Below are 18967 nucleotides of genomic sequence, written 5' to 3' on the forward strand. Positions count from 1 at the left end.
ATTAAGTTCACTTAGAGAATAGCCACTGCCATTAGCAATGGTTACATGGAATAGACTTAGTTTTTGGATACTTGCCAGGTTCTTATGGCCTGGTTTGGCCTCTGTTGGAAACAGGATGCTGGGCTTGATGGACCCTTGGTTTGACCCAGTATGGCCTGTTCTTATGTTCTTATGACAGAGAACCACAAACAGGAAACAATTATTGAACATTAGAGCGTCGCTGTCATGCATGCCCGTCCATGTGCTTTCATTGGCTTGAGTGCCCGTCAATTTGGGCGCTCAAGCCAATGAAAGTACGCTTCGCTCGCGCTGTGATGTCATGCGCTTCGCTGGCTCTAGCCATTGGAGCCGAAAGCCCGAACCGCGCCATGGAGTACCTGCTGGAGCTGAACGACATCATCCAGAGCCAGCAGAAGTTATTGGAGATGCAGCGGTGGCACATCGAGGAGCTGGAGGTGCAGCTGGAGCGGCTGAACCAGGAGAACCGGGACCTGCGCGGGGACCGCTGGAAGCCGCTTTCGCCGCCAGCTGCCCCCTCCGGAGGATGGCAGAGAAGGCTGAAAGGTCTGAAAAAGCAACAAAAAGTAAGTTGGTAACATGTCGCGTCGCTTCGGGAGGAAAGGATTTTAGGTTTTTAGGTTTCCTTTTGGGGGAAAGTTTGCTGTCTACCCTTACCCCTGCCTCTAACGCAGGGTATTTATTTATTTATTTATTTATTTATTTATTTATTTATTTAATATCTTTTATATACCGACGAACGTTGGGAACATCTCATCGGTTTACAGAGAACAGAACTTAGCAACAGGCTTTACATTTGTCACATGATTATAATAGGAATAGTAGAAATAACAATAATAACAAAAACAATAACATACGAATAATATGGAAGTTATACAAGTAATAATTAACTAAGTGGGATACATGATAGTGGTTAGTCAGAAGAGGGGCAGGGAGATTCTGCTAGATATGATTGGGTAGGGGTAGGCTAGATATGCTAGATATGATTGGGTAGGGGTAGGGGTAGGCTAGATATGCTAGATATGATTGGGTAGGGGTAGGCGGTAAATTAGCAGGTTAAACGTGCGGCTAAACTGCAGGTTAAAAAGGCGATAATCGGGGCGCACGTTACTGAATGGGGAGGAATAGCTAATCCGATCGTTTACATCTCATATATATGCCGCGGGCGGAAGGGGTTAATCGTTGATTTAAAGATGCGGTAAGAATGGGTTAAAGGGGATAGTGAATCGCGGGTTGGGCTAACGCGGCCAAATTGTGAGTAAAAGGCGGGATAGAAACAGGGTAACCGCATCCGCACTTTACTGTATTGACCTGTATGTAATAAAAACTTGTAATAATTTAATTTAAACTTAAATTATATTAATATAAGGATTTACTTGTGAGATACTGGATTTCATCAGGGTATATTCTGGTCACTGCATCTCATAAAAGATATAGGTGAAGTGGAAAAGGTACAGAGAAGGGCGACCAAAATGATAAAGGGGATGGAACAGCTCCCCTATGAGGAAAGGCTGAAGAGGTTAGGACTCCAGCTTGGAGAAGAGATGGCTGAGGGGAGACATGATATGGGTCATCTATAATATCATGAGTTGAATAGAATGGATAAATGTAAATCAGTTATTTATGCTTTCAAAAAATTCAAAAACTAGGGTCTCTCCTTGAAGTTAATAAGTAGCACATTTTAAACACATCAGAGAAAATTCTTTTTCACTTAACATAAATTTAAGCTTTGTAATTTATTGCTAGAGGGTGTGGTTATGGCAAGCAGTATAGTTGAGTTTAAATAGATTTGAATTAATTCCCAGGGTAGAAGTTTATGAACAGTTATTAATCAAGTCAACTTAAGGAATAGCCACTGCTATTACTGGCATCAGTAACATGGGATCTTCTTAGTTTTTGGGTAATTGCCAGGTTCTTGTGACCTGACTTGGCCACTGTTGGAAACAGGATGCTGGGCTTGATGGACCCTCGATCTGACCCAATAAGGCAAAATCTTATGCTCTTATTACATGGTTTATTGGGAGAGATTAAACATGAAGCCTTGCCTTGCCAATTAATTAGATTTTTTTAAAGGTGTAAATAAACATGTAGATAAAGGTGAGCCATTTGCTATAATATATTTTGATTTTCAGAAGGCATTTGACAAAGTCCCTCATGGGAGACTCCTCAGGAAGTTGGGAAGTCATGAGATCAGAGGTAGTGTCCCATTATGTTAAATAAATGTTAAATAAATAAATAAATAAATTATGGTTTGGTAGCAAGATAAAATACAGAAGGTAGAGGGCAGGACTGGATGGTCAGTTTTCTGAATGGAGAAAGATCACTAGTGGAGTGCCCCAGGGTCTGTACTGGGATCTGTGCCATTCAGCATATTCGTGAATGATCTGGGGAAGGGAATGAGTGAGGTGACAAAGTTTGCAGATGACACAAAATTGTTTTGATTTATTAAAACAACAGTGGATTGTGAAGAATCTTAGAAGGACCTTGAGAGACTGGAGATGGGGTTTCTAAATGACACACGCAATTTAATGTGGACAAGTGCAAAGTGATGCACATTGGAAAAAATAATGGAACCCAACCCTGCAACACTGGGTTCCATCTTGGGTTCCAATGCTGGGTTCTGTGTTCAGATACTCTCCAGGAATGGGATCTCGGAGTTCTTGTGAATATTCAGCTCGCTTTGTGTTGACGGTTAAAAAGGCAAATAGAATGATAGGAATTATTTGAAAAGGAACAGAGGATAAGAACATAAGAACATAAGAAAATGCCATACTGGGTCAGACCAAGGGTCCATCAAGCCCAGCATCCTGTTTCCAACAGTGGCCAATCCAGGCCATAAGAACCTGGCAAGTACCCAAAAAAAGTCTATTCCATGTTACCATTGCTAATGGCAGTGGCTGTTCTCTAAGGGGTAGATTTTAAAAAAGCGCGCCATCGCGTACTTTTGTTGGCACATCAGGCGCAAACAAAAGTACGCTGGATTTTAGCAGATACGCGCGTATCTGCTAAAATCCTGGATCGGCGCGCGCAAGGCTGCCGATTTCGTGTAGCCGGCGCGCGCCGAGCCGCACAGCCTGCCGCCGTTCCCTCCAAGGCCGCTCCGAAATCGGAGCGGCCTCGGAGGGAACTCGCTTTCGCCCTCCCCTCCCCTTCCCCTCCCTTCCTCTATCTAACCCACCCCCCCGGCCCTATCTAGACCCCCCCAACCTTTGCCGGGGGATTTATGCCTCCCGGAGGGAGAAGTAAATCCCCGCGCGCCAGCGGACCGCTAGCGCGCCGAGACACAACCTGGGGGCGGTTCCAGAGGGTGCGGCCACGCCCCCGGACCACCCCGGGCCGAAACCACGCCCCCGGGCCCACCCCCGAAACGCCGTGTCCCACCCCCGAAATGCCGCGGCGATCCGACACGCCCCCCGACACGCCACCCTCGAAAAACCCCGGGACTTACGCGAGTCCCGGGGCTCTGCGCGCGCCGGTAGGCCTATGGAACATAGGCGCACCGGCGCGCAAGGCCCTGCTCGAGTAAATCCGGGTGGATTTACACGAGCAGGGTTTTTAAAATCCGCCCCTAAGTGAACTTAATAGCAGGTAATGGACTTCTCCTCCAAGAACTTATCCTATCCTTTTTTAAACACAGCTATACTAACTTCACTAACCACATCCTCTGGCAACAAATTCCAGAGTTTAATTGTGCATTGAGTAAAAAAGAACTTTCTCTGATTAGTTTTAAATGTGCCCCATGCTAACTTCATGGAGTGCTAGGGATGTGCAGACCAAACGTTTAAGTTCATAAGTCCATAAGTCGAAAGGGGGGGTCATTTGCGGTCAATATCGACATATGGAGAATTCCATAAGTTGAGTCTATGTCCATATGTGCAAATAAAAATTTAAACCCCTCACCCGCCTTAATCCCCCCCCCCCCAAGACTTACCAAAACTCCCTGGTGGTCCAGCGGGGTCAGGACGCCATTTCTGAACTCCTTAGCAAGGAGCACGTGAGGTCGGCGTCACGTGATTCCCCGCGGGTCCGCTCCCGGACCCCTCGTTGGGCCCAAAAGGCACTTTTGGCCAGCTTGGGTCAGGAGGCCCCCCCAAGCTGGCCAAAAGTGCCGTTTGGGTCCAATGAGGGGTCCGGGAGCGGAACCGCGATGGACCACGTGACGTCGGCGTCACGTCGGAGGACGCGGACGTCACGTGATTCCCCGCGCGTCCGCTCCCGGACCCTCACGGAACTTTTGGCCAGCTTGGGGAGTTTTGGTAAGTCTTGGGTGGGGGGGGATTAAGGAGGGTGAGGGGTTTAAATTTTTATTTAGATCAACAATCGCGATTTCCAACGTATTCAACATAGCTATGTTGAATAAGTTGGAAATCCGATCGTTTACGCCTCATCACTTTTTTAAGTTAAAAAAAAAAAAAGTTGCGTTTTACATTTAAGTTCAAAACGAATGCACACCCCTATGGAGTGCCCCCTAGTCTTTCTACTATCCGAAAGAGTAAATAACCGATTCACATCTACCCGTTCTAGACCTCTCATGATTTTAAACACCTCTATCATATCCCCCCTCAGTCGTCTCTTCTCCAAGCTGAAAAGTCCATAACCTCTTTAGTCTTTCCTCATAGGGGAGTTGTTCCATTCCCCTTATCATTTTGGTAGCCCTTCTCTGTACCTTCTCCATCGCAATTATATCTTTTTTGAGATGCGGCGACCAGAATTGTGCACAGTATTCAAGGTGCGGTCTCACCATGGAGCGATACAGAGGCATTATGACATTTTCCGTTTTATTCATCATTCCTTTTCTAATAATTCCCAACATTCTGTTTGCTTTTTTGACTGCCGCAGCACACTGAACCAACGATTTCAATGTGTTATCCACTATGACACCTAGATCTCTTTCTTGGGTTGTAGCACCTAATATGGAACCCAACATTGTGTAATTATAGCATGGGTTATTTTTCCTATATATGCATCACCTTGCACTTATCCACATTAAATTTCATCTGACATTTGGATGCCCAATTTTCTAGTCTCACAAGGTCTTCTTGCAATTTATCACAATCTGCTTGTGATTTAACTACTCTGAACAATTTTGTGTCATCTGCAAATTTGATTATCTCACTCGTCGTATTTCTTTCCAGATCATTTATAAATATATTGAAAAGTAAGGGTCCCAATACAGATCCCTGGGGCACTCCACTGTCCACTCCCTTCCACTGAGAAAATTGCCCATTTAATCCTACTCTCTGTTTCCTGTCTTTTAGCCAGTTTGCAATCCACGAAAGGACTAGGGATGTGAATCGTTTTAGGACGATTAAAATTATCGTCCGATAATTTTAATATCGTCTTAAACCGTTATGGAACACAATACAATAGAGATTCTAACGATTTATCGTTATAAATCGTTAGAATCGTGAGCCGGCACACTAAAACCCCCTAAAACCCACCCCCGACCCTTTAAATTAAATCCCCCACCCTCCCGAACCCCCCCCCAATGAGTTAAATAACCTGCGGGTCCAGCGGCGGTCCGGAACGGCAGCGGTCCGGAACGGGCTCCTGCTCCTGAATCTTGTTGTCTTCAGCCGGCGCCATTTTCCAAAATGGCGCCGAAAATGGCGGCGGCCATAGACGAACACGATTGGACGGCAGGAGGTCCTTCCGGACCCCCGCTGGACTTTTGGCAAGTCTCGTGGGGGTCAGGAGGCCCCCCACAAGCTGGCCAAAAGTTCCTGGAGGTCCAGCGGGGGTCAGGGAGCGATTTCCCGCCGCGAATCGTTTCCGTACGGAAAATGGCGCCGGCAGGAGATCGACTGCAGGAGGTCGTTCAGCGAGGCGCCAGAACCCTCGCTGAACGACCTCCTGCAGTCGATCTCCTGCCGGCGCCATTTTCCGTACGGAAACGATTCGCGGCGGGAAATCGCTCCCTGACCCCCGCTGGACCTCCAGGAACTTTTGGCCAGCTTGTGGGGGGCCTCCTGACCCCCACGAGACTTGCCAAAAGTCCAGCGGGGGTCCGGAAGGACCTCCTGCCGTCCAATCGTGTTCGTCTATGGCCGCCGCCATTTTTCGGCGCCATTTTGGAAAATGGCGCCGGCTGAAGACAACAAGATTCAGGAGCAGGAGCCCGTTCCGGACCGCTGCCGTTCCGGACCGCCGCTGGACCCGCAGGTTATTTAACTCATTTGGGGGGGGTTCGGGAGGGTGGGGGATTTAATTTAAAGGGTCGGGGGTGGGTTTTAGGGGGTTTTAATGTGCCGGTTTTGCGATTTTTAGATTTTTAGATTTTTCACGATTTTTCATGATTTTTCACGATATTTTACCCCCCCAAACGGCAACAATACGATTCCCTCCCCCTCCCAGCCGAAATCGATCGTTAAGACGATCGAGGACACGATTCACATCCCTAGAAAGGACATCGCCACCTATCCCATGACTTTTTACTTTTCCTAGAAGCCTCTCATGAGGAACTTTGTCAAATGCCTTCTGAAAATCCAAGTATACTACATCTACCGGTTCACCTTTATCCACATGTTTATTAACTCCTTCAAAAAAGTGAAGCAGATTTGTGAGGCAAGACTTGCCCTGGGTAAAGCCATGCTGAAAATATCATAATGTCTTTGTATGAATCGATGGTGGGACCACACCTTGAGAATCATGGACAGTTCTGGTTGCCCATCTCAAAAGAGATATAATCATTTGGTGAAAGATTGGGTCAATTGGTGGAGAGCTCAATAAGCTGGTGCTTGGAAGTACATGCACAGGTATTTTTATAAGAGAGATATGTGCATACATCAGCCAACTTTGTAATAATACCTGCTGCCTCTGAGGGTTATTCCAGTCACATTTTAATACATAAAATATAGGTTCCTACTTTAAAAAATAGGTGCTTAAACTATGTGGATCCCTGCAGGAAAGGTATGGGTGTGCTGGTACATTTGGGTGGTGATTGTGTGGCTCTCGCTGTACAGAGGCATAACCTTAGGTGCCCCCACTAATGTGTGCCTGTGCTGAGCTCTGCACACTGCTGACAGTTACACTGCATAACGTAAACCAGATATTCAGCAGGACTTATCTTCCATCTAATAGGAGTTATCTGCATTAGGGATGTGAATCGTTTTTCAACGATTAAAATTATCGTCCGATAATGTTTATATCGTCTTAAATCGTTATAGAACACGATACAATAGAAATTCTAACGATTTATCGTTAAAAATCGTTAAATCGTGTTAGTGCGCACTAACTCGAGTTAGTGCGCACTAACTCCCCGTTAGTGCGCACTAACTCGATTTAGTGCGCACTAACTGAAAATGATACAAATAAACACTTTCCAGGTCACTGAAGGTCAGTTAGGAATGAATATGTGTTCCTATTGGCTGGCTGCCCTCTTATCTATTGATATTACCAAGGTTACCACTGAGGTGATGGTTGGGGGGATGGGAAATGGAACTGGAAACTAACGAACACCAACAGAAAATGAAACAAAGTGTTCACACTTCCCAGGTCAGTAAAGGTCACTTAGGAATGAATATGTATGTATGTATTCCTATTGGCTGGCTGTGCTCTTATCTATTGATGTTACCAATATGGTTGGGGGGGATGTGAAATGGAAACAGTTGGAAGCTTGACAAAAAAAGTAATGTAATGATCAGCACTCACGTGACTAGAACTTGTTTGTTTATTATTTTTGTTAGCAGGCATCTGAAATGCTAGTGCATGTTGAATTTGCCAATCACTGTGCATTTTAGAAAGGTGGTCCTGGCTGGAACTGTACACAGTTCAAATATATGTAATTGATTGTTGGTAAGTGTATTTTTTAAGTAGCCACACTGGCACCAGTATGTTTACTTTTCCTCCTACTTAACTCACTAGCTCAGCTTTGTAAGAAGGGCTTCTCTGCTTGTGTGTTGTTTTTGTTTGGTGTGAGGAGAGCAGAAACATCAGATCTTTATTCAATCTACTACAGTCATCTCTTACAGTGCCCTATCCCTATTAATACCAGGAGTGTTGTGATCTTCCTGCACACAATGCCCTAACCCTGATACCAGTCTGAGACAGCTCCCTCCCTGCATTACTAGTGAGAGGCTGGCTTCACAGCCAGGGGGGGAGCTGCCTGACCCTCACTCCTGACTTCCCCCATGTCCCAGCTAGTGAATGGTGTGTGGGTGAGGGGGGGGGGAGGATGGTGAAGTCTGAGACAGCTCCCTCCCTGCATTACTAGTGAGAGGCTGGCTTCACAGACAGGGGGGAGCTGCCTGACCCTCACTCCTGACTTCCCCCATGTCCCAGCTAGTGAATGGTGTGTGGGTGAGGGGGGGGGGGGCGGATGGTGAAGTCTGAGACAGCTCCCTCCCTGCATTACTAGTGAGAGGCTGGCTTCACAGACAGGGGGGAGCTGCCTGACCCTCACTCCTGACTTCCCCCATGTCCCAGCTAGTGAATGGTGTGTGGGTGAGGGGGGGGGAGGATGGTGAAGTCTGAGACAGCTCCCTCCCTGCATTACTAGTGAGAGGCTGGCTTCGCAGACAGGGGGGAGCTGCCTGACCCTCACTCCTGACTTCCCCCATGTCCCAGCTAGTGAATGGTGTGTGGGTGAGGGGGGGGGGGAGGATGGTGAAGTCTGAGACAGCTCCCTCCCTGCATTACTAGTGAGAGGCTGGCTTCACAGACAGGGGGGAGCTGCCTGACCCTCACTCCTGACTTCCCCCATGTCCCAGCTAGTGAATGGTGTGTGGGTGAGGGGGGGGGGGGGGAGGATGGTGAAGTCTGAGACAGCTCCCTCCCTGCATTACTAGTGAGAGGCTGGCTTCACAGACAGGGGGGAGCTGCCTGTCCCTCACTCCTGACTTCCCCCATGTCCCAGCTAGTGAATGGTGTGTGGGTGAGGGGGGGGGGGGTGGATGGTGAAGTCTGAGACAGCTCCCTCCCTGCATTACTAGTGAGAGGCTGGCTTCACAGACAGGGGGGAGCTGCCTGACCCTCACTCCTGACTTCCCCATGTCCCAGCTAGTGAATGGTGTGTGGGTGAGGGGGGGGGGGAGGATGGTGAAGTCTGAGACAGCTCCCTCCCTGCATTACTAGTGAGAGGCTGGCTTCGCAGACAGGGGGGAGCTGCCTGACCCTCACTCCTGACTTCCCCCATGTCCCAGCTAGTGAATGGTGTGTGGGTGAGGGGGGGGGGGGGAGGATGGTGAAGTCTGAGACAGCTCCCTCCCTGCATTACTAGTGAGAGGCTGGCTTCACAGACAGGGGGGAGCTGCCTGTCCCTCACTCCTGACTTCCCCCATGTCCCAGCTAGTGAATGGTGTGTGGGTGAGGGGGGGGGGTGGATGGTGAAGTCTGAGACAGCTCCCTCCCTGCATTACTAGTGAGAGGCTGGCTTCACAGACAGGGGGGAGCTGCCTGACCCTCACTCCTGACTTCCCCCATGTCCCAGCTAGTGAATGGTGTGTGGGTGAGGGGGGGGGGGGAGGATGGTGAAGTCTGAGACAGCTCCCTCCCTGCATTACTAGTGAGAGGCTGGCTTCGCAGACAGGGGGGAGCTGCCTGACCCTCACTCCTGACTTCCCCCATGTCCCAGCTAGTGAATGGTGTGTGGGTGAGGGGGGGGGGGGAGGATGGTGAAGTCTGAGACAGCTCCCTCCCTGCATTACTAGTGAGAGGCTGGCTTTACAGACAGGGGGGAGCTGCCTGACCCTCACTCCTGACTTCCCCCATGTCCCAGCTAGTGAATGGTGTGTGGGTGAGGGGGGGGGAGGATGGTGAAGTCTGAGACAGCTCCCTCCCTGCATTACTAGTGAGAGGCTGGCTTCACAGACAGGGGGGAGCTGCCTGTCCCTCACTCCTGACTTCCCCCATGTCCCAGCTAGTGAATGGTGTGTGGGGTGAGGGGGGGGGGTGGATGGTGAAGTCTGAGACAGCTCCCTCCCTGCATTACTAGTGAGAGGCTGGCTTCACAGACAGGGGGGAGCTGCCTGACCCTCACTCCTGACTTCCCCCATGTCCCAGCTAGTGAATGGTGTGTGGGTGAGGGGGGGGGGGGAGGATGGTGAAGTCTGAGACAGCTCCCTCCCTGCATTACTAGTGAGAGGTTGGCTTCACAGACAGGGGGGAGCTGCCTGACCCTCACTCCTCCGGGGTATTGTGATCTTCCTGCACACAGTGCCCTATCCCTGATACCAGGGGTGTTGTGATCTTCCTGCATGCAGTGCCCTATCCCTATTAATACCAGGAGTGTTGTGATCTTCCTGCATGCAGTGCCCTATCCCTATTAATACCAGGAGTGTTGTGATCTTCCTGCATGCAGTGCCCTAATCCCTGATATCGGGATGTGTGCAAGAAGATCACAACACCCCCGGTATCAGGAATAGGGCACTGTGTGCAGGAAGATCACAACACCCCCAGTATCAGGAATAGGGCACTGTGTGCAGGAAGATCACAACACCCCTGGTATTAGGGATAGGGCAACTGTGTGCAGGAAGATCACAACACTCCTGGTATTAATAGGGATAGGGCACTGTGTGCAGGAAGATCACAATACCCCTGGTATCAGGGTTAGGGCACAAGTTCTAGTCACATTGACTGATCACATTACTTGTTTTGTCAAGCTACCAACTGTTTCCATTTCCCATCCCCCATATACTGTCAGTAGGAAACTTGGTAACATGAATAAATAAGAGGGCAGCCAATAGGAATACATATTCATTCCTAAACTGACCTTAACTGACCTGAAAAGTGTCAAATTGTATCATTTTCAGTTAGTGCGCACTAACTCCCAGTTAGTGCGCACTAACTCCCGTTAGTGCGCACTAACTCGAGTTAGTGCGCACTAATCGGAAAAAACGATTTTTAACGATTTTTTAACTAAAAAATCGTGCCTAAGACGATTTTCTTGCCCTGCCACACGATTTCTATCGTTAAGACGATATGGAAAACGATTCACATCCCTAATCTGCATAGCTTTGCCACTCAAAGGCATCCTGAATATTTAAAAGCAAACTAAAAAGACGCTGGCTATAGCAGCTCAATTCCCCCATCCCACTCAAGTTTAAGAAAATAAAATTGCAATTCTGGCCGCCCAGACCTCCAGCTGAATGTTGTAGCTGTAGGGACAGGATTCCCCTTCTCTCCTCCTTCTTTAAATAAAAAAGTTCTCCCTTCCCCTTCTTAAACAATTAGGGCACCAGCCCCACTCAACCTCCCAGTGCTCCAGCAGCTCTGACCTCTCCTGGGGTGAAAATCGAAGCATCACTAGTTGTCATTGGACCTGCTATGCAGATCTTCCTTTATTCACTGCACTCCAGCCAGGACTTCTTGCTTCACTGATAACTGGGTCCAGTCCCCAGTCAGAACTGACATTCTTATTATAGGTGGAATAGATATATTTTTAAATAAGTAAAATAAAAAATGAATGTTCATCCCTTCCCCGCTGATGGAGTCTGGTGCTGGGTCATCTGGTGTTGAGGAGTCATCTGAGCCTGTGCGAAACTTCGGGATTTTGTCAGTAAAATGTCAGGCATGGTTTTCACATTCATCATTTCAGGCCAATACAGTACTGACACGGAAAAAAATGTGCGGCTGTGTCATGCGCCCGCTCCATTAACGCGCGCGCATTTGGTTTCTCAATACATGCGATTCAGTATTCAAATAAGAAGCAAATCAAAGCAGCACCAAAAGTGTGCCAAAAGCACGTTCGGAGCCCGCTATCGATTTCACTGTATAGGACATCTATAGAGTATCCTGGGTGCACTGCACAATGCGTTGTTCTTCCATACATGTCATTTCAGTGGAACAGGAGTTGTCAATTAAACGTCAATTAAAAATGTTCTGAATTCAAAGGTTTTCATCGATCTTGAAAAATAGCCCATTGTTCCCCCGTTGTGACATCATCGCCGCATCATAATCCTACCTTGGATGGTATATAATCGCATCTCAGAGTAAGAAAGTCCCTTTTTATTTGGGTCGGGTCAGGATCATACAGACCGGTTTAAACTGTTCCTTTGGATCGGCACCTCTTTACTCCCAACAGGTAAGAGGTATACTAATGGACGCTTACTTCCAAGAGGCCCCACATGGACGCTCGGAGTCATGGACGCTCAGCAGCCCCGCTAGCTAAATTTTCCAAGCGCCATGGGCGGAGGGCCACAGCCTGGAGCACCCGGAAAGGTTGGTAGCGGACAAATGTCCATGGCGCTTGGAAATGAAGCTAGCGGGGCCTCTGAGCATGAACGTCCACGCTCGGATGCCGGCTAGCTTTATGGAGCCATGGAAGTTCGTCAGAAAGAGGCGGGAACATCCATTTTATAGGCCCTGGTACCAACCTTTCCGGGCTCTCCAGCTGCGGCCCTCTGCCACAGGCCATGGACGTTCGAAGGTAGAGGGGCCTGCGACCATGCACATTCCCGCCTCTTTCTGACGAATATCCATGGCTCCATAAAGCTAGCAGGGCAGCCGAGCATGGATGTACATGCTCAGAGGCCCTGCTAGCTACATTTTCAAGTGTCATGGACGTTCGTCGGAAAGAGGAGGGAACGTCCATGTCGTAGGCCCCGCTACCAACCTTTCCGGGCGCTCCAACATGTTCGGCATCCCTGCAATAGCCATGAACCCACTGCGGATCTGTTGCAGCTCCACTGGATTGGTAGGAAATGGACGGATCCTCAGGGACGCCCAAATCTAGATGCCAGAGGAAGCGGCTTGGCGTGGCGTCCTTCTCCTGGCGTCCATAGAGGCGTCCATGTCTCCGCTGGTCCTGCGAAGCCACAGGGACGCTAAAATGTTGTCTTCCACTTCAGCCACTTACATCCCAACATGCACCCCCTCACAATTCCCATCATCCACAATCCCAAATGGAGAACACCAAAGCCCCCTTCCCCCCCCATTACAATCGTCAACAGAGGCTCAGGCCCATCTTGCTGATACCAGTCACTCAATTCCTTGGACTAACTCTCTTCTCACTCACATTGATTAATGTGCAATCGATCGCTAAGAAAAGTCATATATTCAACGACTACCTATCCGATACAAAACCTGACATCTGTGCTATCACAGAAACCTGGTTAAAACCCTCCGACACTGCGCTAATAAATCAGCTACCCATACAGGATTACGATGTTCTCTCTATTCCCAGACCCAAAAAAAGAGGAGGTGGACTTCTCCTCGCAGCCAAAAAAACACTGGGTCTGACTTTGCAGACTTCCAATAACATATCAAAGATTCAATTTGCCCTATTCAACTCAAAACATCTGACGATTGGCCTAATCTATGCTCCCCCCGGAATACTGGAAGCTGACCCATCCTCCATCATAGAACTTACAGCAAAACACCTAAATTCCAGAAAACCTACCATCCTCATGGGAGATTTTAATCTGCACGTAGATATCCAACCTCATTCTACCAACTGTAAAACTCTTCTCTCCTCTCTCAACAATATGGGTTTCAGACAAATAGTGACTGAACCAACACACAAAGCAGGCCATACGCTGGACCTTATCTTCATAAATGAAGGTATCACAACCCACACCACTCCAACTTGCACTCCAATACCTTGGTCAGACCATCGAATTATATCATCGGTTTTAAAAATTAAAGAACTTCCACCACAATCCACACAACCAATAACTATATCGCTTAGGAAACAGTGCTCAGGAGACCAACTCAGTGAACACTTGGCCAAGGAACTTGAGCACCTAGACCTATCCGACATAAACTCAGCAACTTCATCATGGACCAACATCACTAAAAAGGTTGCAGATCAAATTTGCCCCATGACAACTAAATCTATCAATCCAAACAAAGACAACAGGAGACCCTGGTTCACACCGGAGCTAAAAAATCATAAACACGAGTTGAGATGCAAGGAACAAAATTGGCGAAAAAACCCATCTTCAACCATCCTCCTCATCTACAAATCATGCCTTAACTCATACAGAAACAACATCAACACAACAAAGAGAATATTCTTCTCCAAAAAAATCCACCACCTCATTTTTGATTCAAGAGCTCTTTTCTCCTATGTATCAACCCTCACAAAACCCCCGGCACCTACCATTCCAGACGATCAAGCACTCAATAAAGCGAACGAACTGGCCGACAACAAAATCACCTCACTCCTAGCCCCCCTCAAGGGACCATCTACACATCCAAAACACGTAATCAACCTCACCCCCCAATCTTCGCGATCACCCGCTCAACAAACACCACACTCAACCGCTCAACAACCACCACTCCCAACAGATCAACAACCATCGCACCCAAATGTCAAACAATCCAACACTTCACTAACAGTGCTCAACACTTTTGAGCTCACATCCACTCTAGAAATAGAGAATATTCTCAAGAAGATAAAACCATCCTCCCATCCATCAGACCATATTCCATCCAACAAACTGAGTCTGATCACCAACACCATAGCCAAACCTTTAGCAGACATTATTAACTGCTCCTTCAACCAAGGACATGTCCCGAACCAACTCAAGTTAGCCATGCTCAAGCCGCTCCTCAAAAAACCCAACTTACCCACCTCAGACCCAGCTAACTTTAGACCCATAGCAAACCTCCCTTTGATTGCCAAAGTTATGGAGAAAGTTGTAAACAAACAACTTACAGAATATCTTGATGAAAACAATATCCTCACCTCAAACCAATTTGGCTTTCGTAAGACTATGAATACCGAATCATTATTAACATCATTATCAGACACTATCATTTTCAACCTAGAAAAGGGCCAACCTTGCCTCCTCGCTCTCCTGGATCTCTCATCAGCGTTTGATACCGTTAACCACTCATGCCTCTTGCAACGCCTAATAGACATCGGCATTACAGGAGTAGCTTTTAACTGGTTCAAATCGTTTTTGGAGAACAGATCATACAAGGTCAAGATAAATAACAAAGAGTCCCACACCATCGAATCCAAAAGGGGGGTACCACAAGGATCATCCCTCTCCCCGACTCTTTTCAATATTTATCTGCTCCCACTCTGTCAACTTCTCACTAACCTTAAGCTAAGACATTACCTATACGCAGATGATATTCAAATCCTCATCCCTATAGAAGATTCCCTACACAAAGCCATATCATACTGGAATAAATGTCTGTCAGCTATCAACAATCTACTCACCAGCCTCAACTTGGTTCTAAACAAAAACAAAACTGAAAGCCTCATTATAGCACCGGAGAACTATACCCCCTCCCCACATTCTAACACTAACCAACATCCGGACACCGCAGGGCTCTCCACCACGCAACAAGTTAGAGACCTGGGAGTCATCTTAGACAGCAGACTCAGTCTCAACAAATTCGTCAACAACACAACAAAAGAATGTTTCTTTAAACTTCAAACATTAAAGAAACTCAAACCTCTCCTCCTATACAGAGACTTCCGCATGGTTTTACAAGCCATCATACTCCCAAAGCTGGATTACTGTAACTCTCTCCTCCTAGGCCTACCAGCATGCACCATCAAACCACTTCAGATGGTCCTGAACGCCTCTGCAAGAATTCTATCAAATGCCAAAAAAAGAGATCATATCACCCCAATTCTCCACCATCTCCACTGGCTTCCGATTAAATACAGGATCCAGTTCAAGTCTTTAATGATGATACATAAGGCCTTACACAACATCGCACCTCTCAACCTAACATTTCAAATTCAATTACACACATCCGTGAAACCAACCAGAAGCGCCTATCAGAACAGACTAATCACACAACCGGCGAAATCCGTTCTGAGGAAACGTGCATTATCCACAGCGGGCCCTTCACTTTGGAACTCGCTCCCTCCAGACCTTCGTTTGGAACCATGCCACTCTACATTTAAAAAGAAACTTAAGACTTGGCTGTTCAAACAAGCTTTCCCCTAGAGCCAAGAACACGAAGAAAAGTCTTTTCAAGCCCACAACGATTTATTCAGATCTATTATTTTCTTCCTTTTTTCAATCAGAAATTTACACATGCTGACTTCATACATACTACATACATATACTCATATTGACTTCATATTTTCCATGTTATTCATTGATTTATTAACTGCATGTTTATTAACAGTTAAATATCATACACTATTTGCTTACTTCGATTAATTTGTTCAATGTAAAAACTTGCTTACTTAGTTTTGTTCAATGTAAAAACTTCTTTTTTATTCTGTTCTATGTAAACCGCTATATGTAGCGATAGTTACTGTTCTTTGTGAACCGGGGTGATATGTATATTATACAGGAACCTCCGGTATATAAATTATTTAAATAAATAAATAAATAAATAAATAAAATCTAGACGCCAGAGATGCTGCCGTTTGCACAGCATTAACAACATTCACAAACAACACATATACATACCTCCTCTGGTCTTGCTGCTGGGTTCTCCTCTTGGGTGTTGTCTCCAATCGCTCATCTAGAATTCGCTCGCCGAGCATTTCTTATTCTGGTTTTCATCCGTAGGAAAAAGACCACCAAAGCCAATATGTACATGTAGTCCTTGATGCTGTCCGATGCTTTCTGAGTCTGACTGCCACAAAGCACAGCACCACACTAATGCCAGGGCCAGGGTAGGCGCAAAACTTACAGGTTAAAAAAAGCTTGTTAAAGATGCACTATTGTGGACGTGCGTTACTGATTCGAGGGCAATAGCTAATCTGGTCATTACATACCATTTATTTAATTTCATTTTTTCATTTATTAAAATTTATTAATCGCATAACACAAAATTTTTGGCCTAAGCGATTTACAATAGAACATACACAAACCATCTGCAATTGGTGGGCACTAATTTTTATGCGTCTGTTTTGGTACACGCTAAGGATGCGCAAGTGCCTATACTGAATCACAAGTCTGGCTAACGCGCCAGAAACACGCGTCTAATTTACATTAAAATGTGCGCCAGCCCCGCTGCACTTTACTGAATCAGTCTGTTTGTGAGAAGTTGCATCAGATTGGATGAGGCTTTTGAGAATTCTGAATAGTTCTTTTGTACTGTTCTGGGCATTAGCAATAAGAGGTTTTCTTTGTGATCGTTTTTGATTTGTTTGTCCTGTTAAGAGCCAGCTTAAAGCCATCTTTCTTGCCATAGGATGCATAATCTCATTGGACAGCCAGGCAGAGACTTCTGCTGCTTGGATACAGAAGGTTTCTTCGGGGTTTGTTTGTCTAGCACTCTTTTCTCAGTGCTAGTGTTGTACCATACCATCCACTGCAGGTTGTGGCGAGGTATTAACTGTGAAAGTCCTTGAGAAGTGCTCTGGGATTATCCTCTTGATGCTGTGGGGGCTGTAGATGGTATTTCTGTAGGCAGTTAAAGGTAAGTGTTACTTGAATGGTCTCTCAAGTTTATCAAAGTGGTGTGTAGATTGTTTGTCGTGGTCTTTGTTTGTAATGACTGTATACAAAATTTGCAAATAAATAAATACATTGTAGTGTTAGAGGAGGGCAGTCAAGAGCAGGAAGATGAGACCAAGTATGTGTGGGCCCCTATATACACTGGAGAAATCAGAAGGAAGCCATTTCCTCTATGAAGTCTCAGTTCACAGGAGATGTTATCAGCATGCCGGCTAAAATTTCTGGAAACAACTAGGGCGTGAAGCTTTTGAGATTAGGTTAAGAGTGTTGGATACATTCCTGATTTTTTTGTTTTGTGAATGGTGTACCAATAGGAAGGCAAGCTTCTCAACTGGAACTGCTAACAGGCATTCAAATCTGGATACTTATAAATCTGTAGGAGTTGCAGAAGACAGTGTCACTCCACCCATCACCTTCCAATTGTGCTTTGAAGCAGAATTGAGAAGTTGTGAATCAGAGCTGAACAATGTTAACTCCGCTGTCCTCAGGGAGCCAGGTTTCTGTGAGTAAAGCAAAGTTTGGTGCTTCATCAGATGCCAGGTCTTGGACAGTATTAGGTATCTTGTTATTACATTTATCTGGTGTTGAGTCAGAGAACAATGGGATTGGGAGCTGTTTGGTAGTTGGGATTCCTATGGGGCCATTCCAGTACATCTAGTTTGGAGGCCTAATATTGGTGACTTGGGTGTCTCCTGAATTCCTGTCTGTACCTTCTGTTTTCCCAGATGGACTTGATAGGCTTAAAGGCTTAAAGGCAGAGAGACAGCTGTTTGTAGCTAGATGGGTTGAGGGGTCGCAGGGGTGATAGCCTGGAGTATAGGAGAGAAGAGGCAGAGGAATGTGAAGACAGTACCAAGCTGGGTATATGGTGGGGATTAGGTTTAGGCATCAATTCTTACTTGTTTTCTTGAGGTACAGTATCCCTCGCACATCCACATCTGCTCTGCTGATTGCAGCTACTGAGAAAGGACGTCAGCGTTACGGGAGGGAAGATGCAGGCCAGACTGTATGAATGTTGGAAGGGGGATCCCAGAGGACCGAAGTCCCCCTGCCTCTTCAGCAACCTCTGGCACAGGCCTTTCTGCTCTGGATCTGCAGTGCCCTCTCTGGGGTCTCATCTTTATTAGGAGGTTCTGTAGGCTGGGGTACTACATACAGACTTGAGTACTTCCATCTGTTGGGACTGCTCTACAGTACAGATAGGACCCAGGAATCTCATCATATAAAGAATATTTCTTAGGTTTCTTTGGCCTTGAGAAACCATGGACATCCACTCTGTATGGTTCTGTTTGTCTTTAAGAAGACAGCACTGTCTGTGGCATGAAAGACCCACATGTCAATGGCCATCTCTGTTAAAATGACTACAGCTGAAAATGGACACAGCTCAAGCTTTGGTGTATCCTTCAGCAAGCTCTCTTCACATTCCTGGATCTGCGTCAGTCATAAGAATATAAGAACATAAACTTACCAAACTGGATTAGGCCAAAAGTTCATAAAGCCCAGCATCCTGCTTCCAACAGTGACCAAGCCAGGCCACAAGTACCTGGCAGGATCCCAAAAGGTAGAGAACTTCTAAGCTACTTATCCCAAAAATAAGCAGGGGATTTCTGCAGCTCCACCTTAATAAT

Source organism: Rhinatrema bivittatum, chromosome 1 (assembly GCF_901001135.1).
Source record: "Rhinatrema bivittatum chromosome 1, aRhiBiv1.1, whole genome shotgun sequence".
In the NCBI taxonomy this organism is placed as follows: Eukaryota; Metazoa; Chordata; class Amphibia; order Gymnophiona; family Rhinatrematidae; genus Rhinatrema; species Rhinatrema bivittatum.